Genomic DNA, 18,213 nt, shown 5'->3' with positions numbered 1-18,213 from the left:
ATATGTTTTTGATTTGTACTTTTTTATATTTGTAGAACAAAAGTGTTAATTAATTCCCATATCTTTACTACATTACTCACGCGCTTATCTCCGGAAGTACTTGTTCCAATTGAAAAACCTTTTTGTCGGAGATAGTCCATTTGTTAAGGAAGGTTATGAGATATAAAACATTACGCTACGCTCAATGAAAACTTCAAAATAATTACCTACTAAAAAGCGTGGTGCGTCTATTAATGTGGCCAGGAACTGTATGTAAGTACATTATACAATGTGATAGGGGTGAGACTTCTAACCCGTTAAGGCTGAGTTCTACATCTAATTTTATCGACAAAAGTCGGGGGTCGAAGGGGTCGAATCCCCTCCCCCTAAAAGTTATGGCTATTTTAATATTTTTTTTACTTTTTTGAAATCAAAGGTTGTATGCGTCGTAGAAACAAAAAAAAAACGACAAACGGTAGCTAATAACCTTAGCTAACTAATTCATTACTTTTTTCATATGTATGATAATGTTTTGGTGAGAAAAAAAATCATTTGTGAATAATTTTTACCGAAAAAATCACTATTTTCCAATATTTTCAATTAGGGGTTCAACCCCCTATATTATTTTTTTGTCGATAAAATTAGATGTAGTACTCAGCCTTAACGGGTTAGAAGTCCCACGCCTATCACATTGTATATTTCTGTATACAAGTTATCGATTAACATCTGTTAGGGTTCTGAATGTGTGCGTGCGACGCAAGTGTACCTGTGTGCAGAGCGGATGCTTAATCTCAGGGAAGACATGATGTCGATAGTATCGATAGATTAGAACTGCACAGTTAAATCTTATGTAACGTTCATAATAAGCAAATCATAAAAAAAACATATGCTGTCCATCTCTATGCATATATATTTTTTGAAATAAATCCAGTTTTCTATCGACCAAATTAGTGACACAAAATAAAATTTAATACGAAATTACTTGTTATTTTATAGCGAATGATATTTCTGCCATTATTTTATAAATGATAACTGATGTATTGGCAACTGATTAAAACTAAAACTACTAAAATCCAACCAGTATTTTTTTATTTATTGATTGATGTTTTTGTAATCAATTCGGGGATTTTTTTTACCGAAACCAATAATGTTGGATATCTCAGAAACTAGCCACTTTCCGCCCAAGGACCTCAGGGCTAATTTCGTAGGAAATTAGTTGTGTTATCACCTCCCGAGAGGAATACGTCGAATTCATAGTCAGCCTGTATATAACGGAGGTTAATAAAATTTAGTTTTGTAGATAATTATGAGAAAATTTCGATACTTTATCGATAACACTGCTGCTACACTGTACATCCCTACAATACACGTCTGTGTTGTATAGATGTACTGTGTAAATAAGACTAGTTACATTCGTGCGGGGCAGCGTCCTGGTCCGCGCAAATCTAACCAGTCTCATTACGTACTGCCCGCGATACAGACGTATTTGACAAAATAAATAAATACATTATTGATTATTCTTTGTATTTCAATATTACTAACGAACGAACGAAGTTACTAGTACAACGAAGGTGGGAGATAATACAGGTAAATAATTGAATACACGTTTATGATGAATGAGTGAAATAAGAATAATATTAATAGTTTTATTGGGTGAATGAATGACTCATGAGATATCAGGTGTGGAGAATGAGAGAATGTTTAGTTTGATAGTACAAATGTAAGTGAAGCAAGATAAAGTGTTTGAGAAAGTCAATGATGATGATCCAATTCCAATTGTTTTTTTTTTACAGTTTACGCTGTCCGTGACCAAGATGGCTGCCACACTAGCGACGGGTCGGTGTAGCGATTATACTACATGTATGTATACATTTGCTCCTTAACATAAACTTTTTACGAAATTATTTTAAATTTATGTATATTATGCGCCCAAATTTTCTGCAGTTCAAATTGAAAGTATGTGAAATAGTGAATATATGCAACGGACACCTGTTCTATTTTCTTGAATTATATTTATATGAAACAGTTTCGTTTAGTGTAGTTACCCGATTGTTAATATGTTTTGGAAAAAAATATTAATTTTATTTTACACCCTTCCTGTCGAGAGATCGATCTGATAGTTGGAAGTTGGTACACATTCTTAATCTTGACTACCATATCCTCGAACAGCGAGTTTAGAAAAAAATAAAATATGAGTCTTATTATTGTTTTCAGTTGACATCATGGCGTCGTGGTTGGACGACAACTCGAGCCTTCGAACAAACCTGCAGCACCAGATCGAGTGGAATAATAACTTTGTTACATGTAGCAGCAACTGAGCAACTTATTGTAGATTATTTAAAGAGTTTTTTGATTGTCGATACCGCAAATATAATATTATGGCATACTCTAAAAAATTTTAATTAAACACCTTGTGACATGTCGCGGCAATTTATTGTAGATTATTTAAAGAGTTTCTTGATTGTCGATACCGCAGATATAATATTATGGCATACTCTAAAAAATATTAATTAAACAACTTGTGACATGTCGCGGCAATTAATTGTAGATTATTTAAACAGTTTCTTGAATGGCTCTTGTGCGCCTTCAATGTAATAATATTTGATGGTGATGGTTTTGCAATAAAATTACTTTTACATAATATGTGTAGTATCATTTTCAAACAACGTCACACCTTTTATATCCGAAGGGCTAGGCAGATCTCTGCCTTTACCTGTGCATCTGCACATTACACCATGTAATGCCGCTATACAATGCACACTTTTCACCGTAATAGGGGGTGAGCCAATTGCCATATACTGGACATTTTGTAGATCATTGCCGGCAGTCGCACTTGCGACCACTCGATCAACGAGGCAGTCGTTCAGTTTCGCCTTTGGCGAAATGAGGATAAATAAATAGATTTTGATATGGAATTAAAAATAAAACTTTATTATAAGTAATTTTATTAGTAAATCAATAAAACCTACGGCTGAACATTAAACGAGAAACTTCGCATTCGAGAACCGGAGTAGGCCCGAAAGTAGTAGTATCGAAACTTCCGTGTCCGATAAGCACCTGCGTCAGGCGGTAGGTGAGGACACCGTGACGTCGCTCAAGCCACTCCTCAAAGAGGGGACTTACCGCTGCTATTACAGCGAGGCCAACTTTGGCACTCCCTAAGAAAGGATTTTATTAAATTCCATGAATATATAATAAAACTTCTTAACACGAGCGTAGCCGTGGTCAAAAGCTAGTTTATTACATTTTTTTCTAATTATTTATTTACTCTTTATATAAAAAGATAAAAATGCCAGTACAAGTTTCATAAATAATATCGCCCATCCTGATTTTCAGGAAATTCACATAAACGTCAAAACATATGAAAGCATAAATTTATTACATGTCTTGAATTTTCAACGCGATCGAAATATTTTTTGTTTGGCGTTGATAAGTCTGCGTTTGGCCATCAATTCGCTCACTGCCAGGATGGCGAAGCGAAAAAGACGGAGCACACAGACTTAGAAAGTACACATACACTCGGGTCTAGAAAAGACCCGGATTGCATTTATCAGGAAAAAATTTCACATTCAATTTCAAAGTTTTCTTAAGCCCACGTGAATGGGCTTATACAAAAATTCACCTCTTTTTTGCTTAGAGGTAAGTTTATAAAACTGACAGGAGTAACGTGTAGCTGCGCCGCGGCCTAAGCCTTTTTGTAAGGGCAAACAAATTGATCGAAACTGAATGTAGTTGAAATATTGTTTTCTGCCAAATTTAACAAATAATGTACAAAGTAGTAAGCCATTTTATAATGATATTAATAATTGTTTATTTTTTATTACTATTTATCTAAAAAAAATAAAAAGTGCCAGTACAGGCAGTAGAAATTCACATAACCGTCATAACATGGAATTATTCATTTAAAGTATTTACGCATACATATTTTATTATTATCTCTTGCATTTTCAACAAGACTGAAACAAAATATATCATTGCACATTAAATTTTCAAAGTTTTCTTAAGCCCACGTGAATGGGCTTTACAAAAATTGACCTCTTTTTTGCTGAGAGGTAAGTTTATAAAACTGACAGGAGTAACGTGTTGCTGCGCCGCGGCCTACCCTAACCAAACCGAGTGAAGCAAACGATAGCTTGCTTTTAAATCGAGCAACACCATCTATCGAGCATAGGGGTAGTTTTTTTCTGTATTGGTACAGACGCCAAATTAATGGCATTTATTTAGTGTATAGTTCTATTTAAACAGTAAATAATTACCTATAATTTTTCCTATCTTTAAAAACAAGCAAGTTGTTGCACGCTTAATTTAGTATCAACAACATTTTTATATAATTTCAATTTATATAATACCGTTTGGAAGCTATAAAATCGTAAATTTCATTAATAAGGGCTTTACCATCTAATATTAAAAACGAATTACAACCATTCACTCCAAAACTACCCATAAGCTCGATAGATGGTGCTGCTCGATTTAAAAGCGAGCTATGGTTTCGTTACCGCGATTTCATTAGGGTAGCCGGCGCGCGATGTTCTTCATGGGGGCTACTTTTCCTCCGCGTACCACATCAACTCTTTGAGTGAGTGAATTTTTGTACAGTCCATTAACGTGGACTTAAGAATACTTTGTAAAATTAAACAAAAGCACACCGTTTACCGAACCGAACATAATAATGTTTTAATTTGTCTTATAAATTGTAACGATGCACATTCGGATATTTAAAATGTTGCTTTTAAAATGTTGACAGGTATAGTTAAATTTTTTGTGACAAGTTGAATAACCAACAGATGACATCCAATGTTTAAAGGGCTCTTAGGACGGTTAAAATTTATTGAAGACAAATCTTGCAGTTAATATACCTATATATACTTGTAAACTCAGACCACCTTGGGTTGGAGGCTTTAAATCATTATTATCGTTCATGTAAGAGTGGCAGACGTACTTTGGGCACATGTGCTCATGTAATGTCTATAGTATGGTTTTTAGCAAACGCGTGGTACGAAAATTTTGACCATCCAGCACAGTTTTTAGGCAGTATTTAATAGATAAAAATGATTTATAATACGCATTCTATATTACCATCTGTACACAATAATTTCGTGTCTTTGACGGTCTCGAAGAGTTGTTCTATTCTGCTACGACGTAGCCAGACTGGCTATGATGTAGCACGCATCTAGCTACGACGTAGCATGCGACTAGCGACGACGTAGTACGCGTCTAGCTACGACGTAGCGCGTGTCTAGCTACGACGTAGCACGCGTCTAGCTACGACGTAGCACGCGTCTAGCTATGACGTAGCACTCGTCTAGCTACGACGTAGCACTCGTCTAGCTACGAAGTAGCACTCGTCTTGCTACGATTTTGTACGAATCTAGCTGCGGTGTCATTACTGTCTGACTGACACTTGAATATAGAATCATTTCATAATTCATCCAGAATCTGGCAATCGATCTATGAGCTTAGTATCTACTTGGCAAAAATATACACTCATCATGCGTTGCGTATGTCCTCATATCTTACTAGGTAACATTTGCCGCGCAAGCAACACGTGAAATTCACTCACAAATTAGCACAGATAGTAATTTCCAACCTTCAAATGTTCGGCATCATCGCCCACCAGCCAGGATCATCTGGCCTGATCGAAGGATTTTCACTTTTCTAATCTTGGTTCAATAACCAGTTAATCCAATAAGATATATAAGAATAAGTTAACCCAATAATAGGGTGTGCCATTGTCAGTTTTAACTGTAAATCGATAAAAAGATCAATTGATTGTGTTAGAAAACTGTGTTGCTCGGCGGATATAGTAGCCCTACAAGAGACCTGGCTATTTCCCTATGACATACCGATATTGGGCACAATCGACCAGGACTTTGCGTACACAGGCACATCAGCGGTGGATCTTTCAACCGGTGTTTTTAAAGGACGACCTTACGGCGGTGTGGCAATATTGTGGCGTAAAAGTGTGTTCAAAGAGGTAACTGTTATTGAGTGCAATAATCCGCGTATCAGTGCAATAAAAGTGTCTTTAGGAGATCGTGCATTCCTTGTGTTTAGTATTTACATGCCGACAAATGGAATAGACAATTTGGAGGAGTTTACGACATGTTTTGGCGAGGTATGTGCGATAGTTGACCATTACTCTATAGAATCTGTGTACTTACTAGGAGATTTTAATGCTCATCCGGGAGAATTGTTCGGTAACGAATTAATTAATTTATGTATGGATCAACAATGGTCCTGTGTGGATATAGATGTACTAGGAAGTGTAGCAAATAATTATACATTTATAAGCGAGGCTCACGGGTGTGTGAGGTGGCTCGATCACTGTGTTACTAGTCAATCTGCCAAACAAACTGTTAAGAATGTATATGTTAATTATGATATGTTTTGGTCAGATCATTTGCCCATAGTCATTGAGTGTGAGTTAAGTGCAATTATATGTAAAAATAACCATTGTAGTATTAATAGAATAAATAAAGCTGTATGGGGCTATAGAACTAAGGAGCAGATAAAAAGTTATACCAAATTGTGCAATAGTAAACTTAAATTAATAGATTTTCCTGTAGAGTTAAGGCAATGTAGTTGTGATATTTGTAATTGTAAGGAACATAGAATATATTTAGATAAACTATATAAGGATATAATAAGGGCAATAACAGACTCAGCTATTATCACCTGTAATACTCAGTCTCATAAGCGTAAGAAAAAGCATGTGATAGGCTGGAATAAGTATGTATGTGAAGCTCACAGGGAAGCTAGAAGTAAATTTTTATACTGGGTTTCTCAAAATAGGCCACAATCTGGTACTGTATATGAGGAAATGTGTGAAAGTCGCAAATTGTTTAAAAAGAGATTAAAGTGGTGTTACAACAATAAAGAACAGTTAAAAATGGAAATAATTTCAGAATGTCGTGCCTCTAAAAACTTTAGTGATTTTTGGAAAGCAACAAATAGTTTAAACCATAAGACTGGCCTTCCAGTGAGTGTGGGGGGTGCGAGTGATAGCAGAGATATAGCTGAACTCTTTAGAGAACATTTTACCACCAAGTCTCCTCTGGGGCCGTGTTCTGCAGATCCTGGGTCTAGCGGACCGGTGAATTGTATAACGTGTCTGCTAAACAAGTTCGTCAAATTGTGAGCAGCATGTCTAGGGGCAAGTCGCCGGGTCATGATGGACTCAGTATCGAGCATTTAAAATACGCTGGTGTTCATTTACCACGCGTGCTCGCGATGTTTTATACCTTATGTCTGAATCACTCGTACTTGCCTCCAGATCTTATGAAAACAATCATAGTACCAATTGTTAAAAATAAAACTGGCGATTTGTCCGATAAGAACAACTACCGGCCGATTTCTTTGGCTACGATCGTAGCCAAGGTTTTGGACAGTGTGCTCGACTCAGAACTTGATAAACATCTTAATATCGTCATCATGACGCACAGTTCGGTTTTCGAGCAGGACTTTCCACTGAAAGCGCAATTCTGAGCCTGAAGCACACGGTTCAATATTACACGAAAAGAAATACACCTGTGTATGCATGCTTTCTTGACCTCTCCAAAGCATTCGACCTTGTGTCGTATGACTTGTTATGGGAGAAACTCAGGAAAACTGGCGTGCCTACACAGGTGCAACGTATTTTTCATTTCTGGTACCGAAACCAGAATAATTATGTAAGATGGCCAAACACCTTCTCAGACACGTACAGGTTGGAGTGCGGAGTGAGACAAGGTGGTTTGAGTTCTCCTAAGCTCTTCAACCTGTACGTTAACGAGCTTATAGTTGGGCTCAGCAGCACTCGAGTAGGATGCTGGATCGACAACGTTTGTATGAACAACTTTAGTTACGCGGACGACATGGTGCTGCTGACCCCAACTGTAAATGCTATGAGACAGTTGCTCACAATATGTCAAACATATAGCCTTCAGCATGGTTTAAAATACAACGCTGACAAGAGTGTGTATATGGTCTTCAGGGCCCCTGGTAAGTGTAGATTAAATGTGCCCGCAATAAAGCTAAGTGGCATTGAACTCAAGCGGGTAGAAAAATTTAAATATCTAGGACACTACGTTACTGAGGACCTTGAAGACAACGTTGACATTGAGAGGGAACGGAGGGCACTGGCGGTTAGAAGCAATATGCTGGCCCGCAGGTTTGTGCGTTGTAGTGAACAAGTTAAAGTCACACTGTTTAGAGCCTACTGCCAAACTTTCTACACGTGCAACCTGTGGTTCAGGTATACGCAGAGGACGCTTAGTGCCCTGCGTGTCCAATATAACAACGGATTTAGGATGTTGTTGGGGCTGCCCCGATTTTGCAGTGCTTTCAGTATGTTTGCGGAAGCCAGGGTAGATGGCTTTCATGCCATAGTACGCAAACGCCTCGCGTCGTTACTGAGCAGAGTAAGGAGTAGCACTAACAGCATCCTAAGAGTGATTGCGGAAAAACATGATGCAAATATCCTGCAAGCATTTTTACGTGCTCAAGTGTTGTAAATTTTTTAATGTGTAATTTCTCTTCTTTGTAACCATTTTTAATTGTGTTTTGTCATTGTGTGTATAATTTCTGTATGGACATTTGTTCTGAAATAAATATTTATTATTATTATGTATGTTCTTTACATAATCACGGGACCACAGGGTCCCGGACCTTTGGAAGGCGTACGAGGGGCCGAAGCCAACTCGCAGAGGCCCGTTGAACAATTTTAATCTAAATGTAAGGGGACATCATCCGGCGATTATCCCTGTATGCACTATGGAAGTACACCAAAGGACAATCCCCGGTTGATGCAGGACTATTGTGAGATATGGTAAAAGGAAATGATAGGGATATGGGTGTGGGTGGCTGTGGAATAGTTAACCGGTTAACTATGGGGACTATGGCCCCTGCCCCTGACCAATATTGAAAAATACGGATAAACAGGCAGGGGGTGACTCGCAAACTCAATAGTGGGCCCCGGAAACGGCCGCTAGCATGTAGCGACAAGGGAAGCAACATCCGTTGAGCTGCTTGAGGAAGGGGAGGCATCCCACGGCTATCAGAGCAATCCCGGAAGTACGGTCAAGACCCCTACCAGCATCTTACTGGGATACGTCCTTCCCCCAAGTGGAGCTGAAGGCAACTCCACTCTTGCGAATCTCCACTCAAACCAGCCGATTAAGGCAAGAGTGAGGTAGGAGAGGCCACTCCGGATAGTCACGAGTACCAACCGGAGTTAAAAAGTAGGGCCTCTCCCGGGAGTCAGGTCCGTGGGGTCGCCACTGCCCAACAGCTCGCCACAAGCTGCCTTGCGGACTTATTATTATTATTATTATTGCACACCCTATTTGTTTTCTAACTTAGTTTGTAGTCTTTATTTGAGCGCGTTACTTTAAACAATTGCATTTTTTATCCTAATCAACCACATTCTCAAAATAAAGTTCTTAAGGTGCGTTTAAGTAAAGTAAGTTCCGCGCTATTTTTCACCCTGTTTAGCTACATAATGTGCGACATGCGAGTCCTTAAAGAACATTTAAAACCTAGAAAAATATTTTTTATGAAGAATTTACAAAATAAGCGGCCAAAACATAGCTTATTTGTATTTTGCTTTCGTTCTGTATTTAAAAAATAATGTGGCAGGTGTGCTTCGATTCAAGGAAACATATTAAGAGTAGATAGAAACATATTAGTAGTATATAGTCCAGTCATTTGGTAGATAAAAAGGGGGTTACCTGGAAGGTTTTCCGGGAGTTTTGCAAATTGGTGAATTTTTAGATTTGGGTATGCTCTTTTCGAATTTCAACTTTGCCACCTCGTACACCCGCCGCTCGCGCCGCCATATTGAAAAAATGGCGCCTAAAAACGGTTTTTTATTAATATCTCCGTTCCGACGCATTTTATGAAAAATTATTTATCTACAAAATTAAACTAGAAAAAATTTCCTACAATTTATGTATTGATAACTTTTTCATAAAATCAAGTCCAGTCAAATTAGGATTCTACCTCGGAATTTGAGATACCCAGCTGTAATTTTGTATATACTTGTATAATGACTGCCTGAAACTTGTCTCAAAACCTACATATGGTAGGGTGTAAGCAACTATTAAATTTTAAGGTCAAAAGGTACCAAAAAACGTTTTTTTGCGCTTTTTTGGAAATATCTCATTTCCTATGGGTTTTTGGTATTTGCATTTAATACCAATATTGTAGAATACAAAATTCTCTACAACTTTTGTCTAAACTTTTTTTTTATACCGTGCACCGTTTCCGAGATAGAGGGCGGAGACTGCACCTCTTCAAAAAAATTTTTTTTCGTCTAACCTATCCGTGATGGTTGTATATGGATAGGCCATTAAAATACGTCATGGTTCCTAAAACCATTTTTCGTCAAAATCAATTGTTTGAAAGATAGACACTTCCAAAGTGGAAAAATGAGGTCTATCGAATGTGTCCTGCCCTCTAACTTTTAAAATAAGTGAGTAAGAAAACTAAAAAAATATATACTGTAGATTTTAATGGAAACTTTCAAAGAAAATTGGTTTGAACGAGATATCATAATTAGTTTTTAAGAATTGATACATTTAAAAAAAACACATTGTTTGTACACGTGGTGGTGCAGATGAATAATACTTTGCGGCGCTCGTACGCCAAAAACTATTGATTTTATGAAAAAGTTATCAATACATAAATTGTAGGAAATTTTTTCTAGTTTAATTTTGTAGATAAATATTTTTTCGTAAAATGCGTCGGAACGGAGATATTAATAAAAAACCGTTTACAAACAATGTGTGTTGTACAAACAGGGAAGTTTCGGTAGGTTCCTGTTTCTGATGTTATATGTGTTATGTTATATGTTCCACCGTGTCCTCCGGGCGGTCTTCGCAGTGATGACACCCGGGCGTTTCCTCCCGCCCAATCAAAAACAGGATCCTACCGAAACTCCTGTGTCCGGTAAGCACCTGCGTCAGGCGGTAGGTGAGGACGCCATGGCGCTTCTCTAGCCACTCCTCAAACAGGGGACTTACCTCTGCAATGACAGCGAGCCCAGCCCTCGGTTGCGACAGTCGTTGCTGCACAACACACATAGTTTGTACACGTGGTGGTGCAGATGAATAATACTTTGCGGCGCTCGTACGCCAAAAACTATTGATTTTATGAAAAAGTTATCAATACATAAATTGTAGGAATTTTTTCTAGTTTAATTTTGTAAATAAATATTTTTTCGTAAAATGCGTCGGAACGGAGATATTAATAAAAAACCATTTTTAGCCGCCATTTTTTCAATATGGCGGCGCGAGCGGCGGTTGTACGAGGTGGCAAAGTTGAAATTCGAAAAGAGCATACCCAAATCTATAAATTCACCAATTTTCAAAACTCCCGGAAAACTTTCCAGGTAAAACTACCAAATGACTGGACTATAATCTATTCTTGGCTTTTCTCAAGAAACGGTTAATTAAAAACTGTAAAAAAGTTTAAAAATCATAAAAAGTTGGTTTATTCATTACATACATTTAAACATGTTTGTATTAGTTTCTGAGAAAAAAAAGAAGAGGGTTCAAATTGGCTATTAATTTGATTTGAATGTCAGACAAACTCCAATTTATTTCAGTCAGCATTTTGTTAATTACTTACTTGTTAGAAAATGTTAGAAATATTTTATTTTGTTTAACGCCTCAACGCCCTCCTACGCCACTCATTCAAATTACATAAGCCCAGCAGCAAGCTCGTGCCGTTCTTCTTTCACAACTCATCTGCTAGATGCCAGTTACCACGAGATGTTTAATTCATGTGTAATATGTATTATCAAAATTACACCTAAAATATTTTAATTGCCTAAATACGTTTTTGGGTACTTCTATCTGGTCAGGAAAGAGTACGTAGTCAGACGGCTTAGTCGTCCACACTTGACCTTTTTCTAATAATAACCAATAAAAATAAATACAAAAAGGCTTCAAGATCACAAAAAGTGATTCTATCATATTATTGTTTGTTTGTAGAAAAAAATTACAAAAGGTGGGGGTCAAATCTGCTACTGCTGTGGTCTTGTGTCAACTACCAAGACTAGTAACACCTGCCTCTGGTTCAACAGTTTCCAGAGTAGCAACGGACCCCTGAAGGAAGCTGTTGAAATTTGTTATCCTATCAGAGTTGCAGGAAAACTTCGCTTGTGCGATGCAGGTTTTTAACATTTTCTAGCGTTGTAAACAAACTTCAACGAAAAGTTACACAGTATAATGACAAAATACGAAGCCAAAAATCTTTTGGCCACATTTATATTTTCATCCAACTATAGATTGAACTTAAAAATTAGAATTTAAACTTTCAAATTTACTAAATGGAAGTTTACACACGATTGACAAGGACAGAGAAACAACAAGGTGGTCAGCTTCAAAGCGCCATTTTCCCGGAAATATTCCTTAACCACTTATGACCAAAACAACAAATAAATTTATTTTTTTCCCAGTTTTGTCATGACTTTGCAATTTTTCTATCTCAAATGGAACCTTTTTATGCGAAAACGAAAGAAAAAGCAAGTGTCAAATTTAGTGCCACCATTCGAAAGTTCTCTACGTACATTTCTTTTCATCGATGATAGAGCCCAGCTACTTTGTGAAATTTGTTGTTATTATTCTATTTATGCACCCATAGCATATACGAAACAGACATTTCGGAGACACATTTCTTCTTTTTTCAAACTTTAAATACGGCTTGTCAAAACTTTCAATTTGCCATCAAGTATTTTAGGTCTAAACCAGAAGTAAATTTGATTTACTTAGTATGGAGGAGTTTTTATAAGTTGGTATCCCAGCCTCATACCCCCCGTACTAGCTTCAAAATATATACGGTCGCGTCAGCCATGTTTTTGTGTGGCATACATTTCATTTATTCAACAAACATGAGTCACGTAAGGAGGACTTCTAGATGTTAATAATTATTATGTTTTCTAGAGTTTATTAAATAAGCCATAGTTATATTAAAAATAAATTTTCACATATTATTTCACTCGGCCGTAAGGAAAAAAAGTAAAGGAAGGCTTTTCAAAGGATACACTAAAATAACTTTTTAGACTGTAATAAAAATATTTGAAATATCAAATTCATGATGGATTCCAAAAATAATAAAACTTACAACTTGCGAGTAGAAGCAGTGAAATGTTCATATAGTGACATCTACCAGAGGGTCGGTGAAGTACGAAGTATTCACCTGTGAATACTTCGTACTACCCTGTAGGGTAAATTAAATCCACAGCGTTTAAACCCTGTGCTGGCCGAGGCACTTCATATGGTGATCGTTGGGGTGCGTTGTAGTCTATGTAGCCTATTTAACTTATAATTCAAACATTTTGATAATAATTATAACAGACTTCAGGAATCTGTTTTGACGTTTAATAATATTGAAGTTTTATTGGCTTTAAATTGCATTGACGTTGAGATTGGTTTCAAGCGTAAGCGCCTTGGTCTGGTAAGCGTGTCTGAGTAGAGTGATCAGACTTGACTTTAGCAACCTAAGTGGTATACCATTCTGCTGCAAGCCATGTAGATAAATAATTTCTGTATAAACAACTTACAGTAGCTACGAATTTGACCAAAACACTTTTGTACGAAAACGCAGAGCAGAGGTGAGTTGGGGTTAGGGTTGTATGGCATTTACAGTCCCTGGCCATATTATTAGACGCACGGTTATTTTTTTTCAATTTGTAATACGTTTAGATGTGTTTACTCAATGTGTCATATATGTATATTTATTAAAACTTTATTATATGTTTTTGATTTGTACTTTTTTATATTTGTAGAACAAAAGTGTTAATTAATTCCCATATCTTTACTACATTACTCACGCGCTTATCTCCGGAAGTACTTGTTCCAATTGAAAAACCTTTTTGTCGGAGATAGTCCATTTGTTAAGGAAGGTTATGAGATATAAAACATTACGCTACGCTCAATGAAAACTTCAAAATAATTACCTACTAAAAAGCGTGGTGCGTCTATTAATGTGGCCAGGAACTGTATGTAAGTACATTATACAATGTGATAGGGGTGAGACTTCTAACCCGTTAAGGCTGAGTTCTACATCTAATTTTATCGACAAAAGTCGGGGGTCGAAGGGGTCGAATCCCCTCCCCCTAAAAGTTATGGCTATTTTAATAGTTTTTTTACTTTTTTTGACATCAAAGGTTGTATGCGTCGTAGAAACAAAAAAAAAACGACAAACGGTAGCTAATAACCTTAGCTAACTAATTCATTACTTTTTTCATATGTATGATAATGTTTTGGTGAGAAAAAAAATCATTTGTGAATAATTTTTACCGAAAAAATCACTATTTTCCAATATTTTCAATTAGGGGTTCAACCCCCTATATTATTTTTTTGTCGATAAAATTAGATGTAGTACTCAGCCTTAACGGGTTAGAAGTCCCACGCCTATCACATTGTATATTTCTGTATACAAGTTATCGATTAACATCTGTTAGGGTTCTGAATGTGTGCGTGCGACGCAAGTGTACCTGTGTGCAGAGCGGATGCTTAATCTCAGGGAAGACATGATGTCGATAGTATCGATAGATTAGAACTGCACAGTTAAATCTTATGTAACGTTCATAATAAGCAAATCATAAAAAAAACATATGCTGTCCATCTCTATGCATATATATTTTTTGAAATAAATCCAGTTTTCTATCGACCAAATTAGTGACACAAAATAAAATTTAATACGAAATTACTTGTTATTTTATAGCGAATGATATTTCTGCCATTATTTTATAAATGATAACTGATGTATTGGCAACTGATTAAAACTAAAACTACTAAAATCCAACCAGTATTTTTTTATTTATTGATTGATGTTTTTGTAATCAATTCGGGGATTTTTTTTACCGAAACCAATAATGTTGGATATCTCAGAAACTAGCCACTTTCCGCCCAAGGACCTCAGGGCTAATTTCGTAGGAAATTAGTTGTGTTATCACCTCCCGAGAGGAATACGTCGAATTCATAGTCAGCCTGTATATAACGGAGGTTAATAAAATTTAGTTTTGTAGATAATTATGAGAAAATTTCGATACTTTATCGATAACACTGCTGCTACACTGTACATCCCTACAATACACGTCTGTGTTGTATAGATGTACTGTGTAAATAAGACTAGTTACATTCGTGCGGGGCAGCGTCCTGGTCCGCGCAAATCTAACCAGTCTCATTACGTACTGCCCGCGATACAGACGTATTTGACAAAATAAATAAATACATTATTGATTATTCTTTGTATTTCAATATTACTAACGAACGAACGAAGTTACTAGTACAACGAAGGTGGGAGATAATACAGGTAAATAATTGAATACACGTTTATGATGAATGAGTGAAATAAGAATAATATTAATAGTTTTATTGGGTGAATGAATGACTCATGAGATATCAGGTGTGGAGAATGAGAGAATGTTTAGTTTGATAGTACAAATGTAAGTGAAGCAAGATAAAGTGTTTGAGAAAGTCAATGATGATGATCCAATTCCAATTGTTTTTTTTTTACAGTTTACGCTGTCCGTGACCAAGATGGCTGCCACACTAGCGACGGGTCGGTGTAGCGATTATACTACATGTATGTATACATTTGCTCCTTAACATAAACTTTTTACGAAATTATTTTAAATTTATGTATATTATGCGCCCAAATTTTCTGCAATTCAAATTGAAAGTATGTGAAATAGTGAATATATGCAACGGACACCTGTTCTATTTTCTTGAATTATATTTATATGAAACAGTTTCGTTTAGTGTAGTTACCCGATTGTTAATATGTTTTGGAAAAAAATATTAATTTTATTTTACACCCTTCCTGTCGAGAGATCGATCTGATAGTTGGAAGTTGGTACACATTCTTAATCTTGACTACCATATCCTCGAACAGCGAGTTTAGAAAAAAATAAAATATGAGTCTTATTATTGTTTTCAGTTGACATCATGGCGTCGTGGTTGGACGACAACTCGAGCCTTCGAACAAACCTGCAGCACCAGATCGAGTGGAATAATAACTTTGTTACATGTAGCAGCAACTGAGCAACTTATTGTAGATTATTTAAAGAGTTTTTTGATTGTCGATACCGCAAATATAATATTATGGCATACTCTAAAAAATTTTAATTAAACACCTTGTGACATGTCGCGGCAATTTATTGTAGATTATTTAAAGAGTTTCTTGATTGTCGATACCGCAGATATAATATTATGGCATACTCTAAAAAATATTAATTAAACAACTTGTGACATGTCGCGGCAATTAATTGTAGATTATTTAAACAGTTTCTTGAATGGCTCTTGTGCGCCTTCAATGTAATAATATTTGATGGTGATGGTTTTGCAATAAAATTACTTTTACATAATATGTGTAGTATCATTTTCAAACAACGTCACACCTTTTATATCCGAAGGGCTAGGCAGATCTCTGCCTTTACCTGTGCATCTGCACATTACACCATGTAATGCCGCTATACAATGCACACTTTTCACCGTAATAGGGGGTGAGCCAATTGCCATATACTGGACATTTTGTAGATCATTGCCGGCAGTCGCACTTGCGACCACTCGATCAACGAGGCAGTCGTTCAGTTTCGCCTTTGGCGAAATGAGGATAAATAAATAGATTTTGATATGGAATTAAAAATAAAACTTTATTATAAGTAATTTTATTAGTAAATCAATAAAACCTACGGCTGAACATTAAACGAGAAACTTCGCATTCGAGAACCGGAGTAGGCCCGAAAGTAGTAGTATCGAAACTTCCGTGTCCGATAAGCACCTGCGTCAGGCGGTAGGTGAGGACACCGTGACGTCGCTCAAGCCACTCCTCAAAGAGGGGACTTACCGCTGCTATTACAGCGAGGCCAACTTTGGCACTCCCTAAGAAAGGATTTTATTAAATTCCATGAATATATAATAAAACTTCTTAACACGAGCGTAGCCGTGGTCAAAAGCTAGTTTATTACATTTTTTTCTAATTATTTATTTACTCTTTATATAAAAAGATAAAAATGCCAGTACAAGTTTCATAAATAATATCGCCCATCCTGATTTTCAGGAAATTCACATAAACGTCAAAACATATGAAAGCATAAATTTATTACATGTCTTGAATTTTCAACGCGATCGAAATATTTTTTGTTTGGCGTTGATAAGTCTGCGTTTGGCCATCAATTCGCTCACTGCCAGGATGGCGAAGCGAAAAAGACGGAGCACACAGACTTAGAAAGTACACATACACTCGGGTCTAGAAAAGACCCGGATTGCATTTATCAGGAAAAAATTTCACATTCAATTTCAAAGTTTTCTTAAGCCCACGTGAATGGGCTTATACAAAAATTCACCTCTTTTTTGCTTAGAGGTAAGTTTATAAAACTGACAGGAGTAACGTGTAGCTGCGCCGCGGCCTAAGCCTTTTTGTAAGGGCAAACAAATTGATCGAAACTGAATGTAGTTGAAATATTGTTTTCTGCCAAATTTAACAAATAATGTACAAAGTAGTAAGCCATTTTATAATGATATTAATAATTGTTTATTTTTTATTACTATTTATCTAAAAAAAATAAAAAGTGCCAGTACAGGCAGTAGAAATTCACATAACCGTCATAACATGGAATTATTCATTTAAAGTATTTACGCATACATATTTTATTATTATCTCTTGCATTTTCAACAAGACTGAAACAAAATATATCATTGCACATTAAATTTTCAAAGTTTTCTTAAGCCCACGTGAATGGGCTTTACAAAAATTGACCTCTTTTTTGCTGAGAGGTAAGTTTATAAAACTGACAGGAGTAACGTGTTGCTGCGCCGCGGCCTACCCTAACCAAACCGAGTGAAGCAAACGATAGCTTGCTTTTAAATCGAGCAACACCATCTATCGAGCATAGGGGTAGTTTTTTTCTGTATTGGTACAGACGCCAAATTAATGGCATTTATTTAGTGTATAGTTCTATTTAAACAGTAAATAATTACCTATAATTTTTCCTATCTTTAAAAACAAGCAAGTTGTTGCACGCTTAATTTAGTATCAACAACATTTTTATATAATTTCAATTTATATAATACCGTTTGGAAGCTATAAAATCGTAAATTTCATTAATAAGGGCTTTACCATCTAATATTAAAAACGAATTACAACCATTCACTCCAAAACTACCCATAAGCTCGATAGATGGTGCTGCTCGATTTAAAAGCGAGCTATGGTTTCGTTACCGCGATTTCATTAGGGTAGCCGGCG

The 18,213-nt window shown here is 36.3% G+C and overlaps 1 protein-coding gene and 1 long non-coding RNA gene across 5 annotated transcripts in view; one reads left to right on the top strand and one right to left on the bottom strand.

Moving 5' to 3' along the window:
• The window catches only part of LOC118274597 (uncharacterized), a 92,765-nt gene that overhangs the window by 11,836 nt on the left and 62,716 nt on the right, over positions 1 to 18,213 (bottom strand). The gene's annotated exons all lie outside the window — the stretch shown is intronic.
• Positions 977 to 16,808, top strand: LOC126912331 (uncharacterized). Of its 4 annotated transcripts, none has more exons than XR_007706961.1 (3): positions 977 to 1,566; positions 15,486 to 15,552; positions 15,907 to 16,807. It is a non-coding gene; the product is annotated as an uncharacterized LOC126912331 (long non-coding RNA). The 4 variants fall into 4 exon arrangements; XR_007706958.1 differs by lacking the exon at positions 15,486 to 15,552 and adding an exon at positions 1,773 to 1,839 and having other exon boundaries at positions 1,001 to 1,566; positions 15,907 to 16,808; XR_007706960.1 differs by lacking the exons at positions 15,486 to 15,552; positions 15,907 to 16,807 and adding exons at positions 1,773 to 1,839; positions 2,194 to 3,142 and having other exon boundaries at positions 1,003 to 1,566.

The sequence above is a fragment of the Spodoptera frugiperda genome, chromosome 25, assembly GCF_023101765.2.
Source record: "Spodoptera frugiperda isolate SF20-4 chromosome 25, AGI-APGP_CSIRO_Sfru_2.0, whole genome shotgun sequence".
Classification (NCBI taxonomy): Eukaryota; Metazoa; Arthropoda; class Insecta; order Lepidoptera; family Noctuidae; genus Spodoptera; species Spodoptera frugiperda.
This window is presented reverse-complemented; position numbering and strand designations above follow the sequence as displayed.